Genomic DNA, 2,500 nt, shown 5'->3' with positions numbered 1-2,500 from the left:
TTTTAAAGATTTGTCACTATACGCACTGTAAGTACCTCACTAATTCTCACCTCAGATTTTACGGGAACATGTTCAAATTTTAACACGCCTCTCAGCACGACCAATTACATTAAAATTCATCGCAAAAGTCAGAATTCTCCAATTTTTGAAAAATTCACTATATTCACTGTAAGTACCTCGCTAGACAGTGGAGACCTCAGATTTTACGGGAACATGATCAACTTTCGACACACCTCTCAGCACGAGCAGTTACATAGAAATCCATCAGGAAAGTCGTGCTGTGAAGAGGTCTTTCGACTAAGAAAAATGGTGGTGTGAGGAGGAGTCACCTAAATCAGAGAAAAATACTCTTATAGGAGACTGCTACGAAAGACATTTCTGAGTCCACTGGCCCTAGTCCCCTAATAAGTGTATTTCTGTTTGTTTTAAGAAGGTCCTCCTGACATCACCAATCTTCTGTCTTCAATCCTAACCCCAACGTTAACCCTAACGCTAACCCTAACCCTACCTCCCTCAGGGGCAGTTCTATGGTTATGATCCCACGGTAGGCAGAAAAACTATCCCAATCTAGGTTTTCTTGTATGCTGACTCCATTTTAAATGCTTTTACTTGAGTCTGACAAAGGCAAAGCCAAATACTCACCCCTATATGGACGGGGAAGCAAAGTGCGGATTTTGGTAGGTCGGCATTTTCAATCAGGAATGTTGCCATTCGAAAGAGCGTCCAAAAAAACTTGGTTGGGACACATTTATTTTAGAAATTAGCGACCTAACCAGAAGTGCACTTTTTGGTGGGCCTACCCTACCCCCCTCAGGAGCAGTTCTATGGTTATAATACCACGGAAGGCACAAAACCTATCCCAAACTAGGTTTTCTTGTATGCTGATTCCATTTTCAATGTGTTTCCTTGACTCTGACGAAAGCAAAGCCAAATACTCACCCCTATATGGACGGGGAAGCAAAGTGCGGATTTTGGTAGGTCGGCATTTTCAATCAGGAATGTTGCCATTCGAAAGAGCGTCCAAAAAAACTTGGTTGGGACACATTTATTTTAGAAATTAGCGACCTAACCAGAAGTGCACTTTTTGGTGGGCCTACCCTACCCCCCTCAGGAGCAGTTCTATGGTTATAATACCACGGAAGGCACAAAACCTATCCCAAACTAGGTTTTCTTGTATGCTGATTCCATTTTCAATGTGTTTCCTTGACTCTGACGGAAGCAAAGTCAAATACTCACCTCTATATGGACGGGGAAGCAAAGTGCGGATTTTGGTAGGTCGCCATTTTCAATCGGGAATGTTGCCATTCGAAAGAGCGTCTAAAAGAACTTGGCTGGAACACATTTTTGCTATAAATTGTTGACCTAAGTATATAAGCAAGTATATAAGCAAATACTCGTTACATAGCATAAATAGCCTCTAAACACCCGAAAAACCTCTCCAAATATCATTTAAACCTTTTTCCTAACCCTAACACTTACCCTAACCCTAACCCTAACCCCATTTCAAACCCTAATTCTAAGTCAGAGGTCCTCCTCACACCACCAATTTTTTTGGTAGGTCAAAAGACCTCCCCACACCACAGAATTTTCGAAGTCGAGGTCCTTCTCATACCAAACAATTTTTCTAAGAGTTTTTCTAAAAATTTTGAGGACTTTTCACTTAGAAAAGAATTGGGTTTTGTGGTGGACCTTTCAGTTACAAAATATTAAATTGTGTGAGGAGGACTTTTGACTTTGAAAATATTTTGTGGTGTGAGGAGGACCTTTGACTTAAAAAATATTTCATGGTGTGAGGAGGACTTTTGACCTTGTCAAAAAAAAGATGTGATACAAATCTTAGAACAAAGGCTTAATCTCAGAAGATCGTAGCAACAAGGCTACTCTACAACTTACAATACCCCGTTCTTTATTTAAGTCGTCTGCAAAGGATTTATCTCCAGAAACGTTAGAATTTGCTAGCGGCAGTGCCTTGGGAGCTTTTGTCCCCCTTGGCACTTTGGGACGCATGAGGGCCGAAACCCTCTATTCTGGTTCGCCTAAAGTTCTCTGGAGGTAATCATCGTTGCTTTCTAGCACGGATTCTGACTTAGAGGCGTTCAGTCATAATCCAACAGATGGTAGCTTCGCACCATTGTCTTTTCAGGCAAGTGCAAATGCCAATTGTCTGAATCTGCGGTTCCTCTCGTACTGAGCAGAATTACTATTGCAACAACACTTCATCAGTAGGGTAAAACTAACCTGTCTCACGACGGTCTAAACCCAGCTCACGTTCCCTATTGGTGGGTGAACAATCCATCACTTGGCGAATTCTGCTTCGCAATGATAGGAAGAGCCGACATCGAAGGATCAAAAAGCAACGTCGCTATGAACGCTTGGCTGCCACAAGCCAGTTATCCCTGTGGTAACTTTTCTGACACCTCTAGCTTAAAACTCCTAAAGACTAAAGGATCGATAGGCCATGCTTTCACAGTTTGTATTCGTACTGAAAATCAAAATCAAG

General features: G+C 41.8%; 1 pseudogene; it reads right to left on the bottom strand.

Moving 5' to 3' along the window:
- Positions 1-1,829: 1,829 nt before the first annotated feature.
- On the bottom strand, positions 1,830-2,500 carry LOC146447576 (large subunit ribosomal RNA; annotated as a pseudogene; the record flags this gene model as incomplete).

Source organism: Pavona decussata, unplaced genomic scaffold (genome assembly GCF_977016875.1).
Source record: "Pavona decussata unplaced genomic scaffold, jaPavDecu1.1 SCAFFOLD_2048, whole genome shotgun sequence".
Taxonomy (NCBI): Eukaryota; Metazoa; Cnidaria; class Anthozoa; order Scleractinia; family Agariciidae; genus Pavona; species Pavona decussata.
This window is presented reverse-complemented; position numbering and strand designations above follow the sequence as displayed.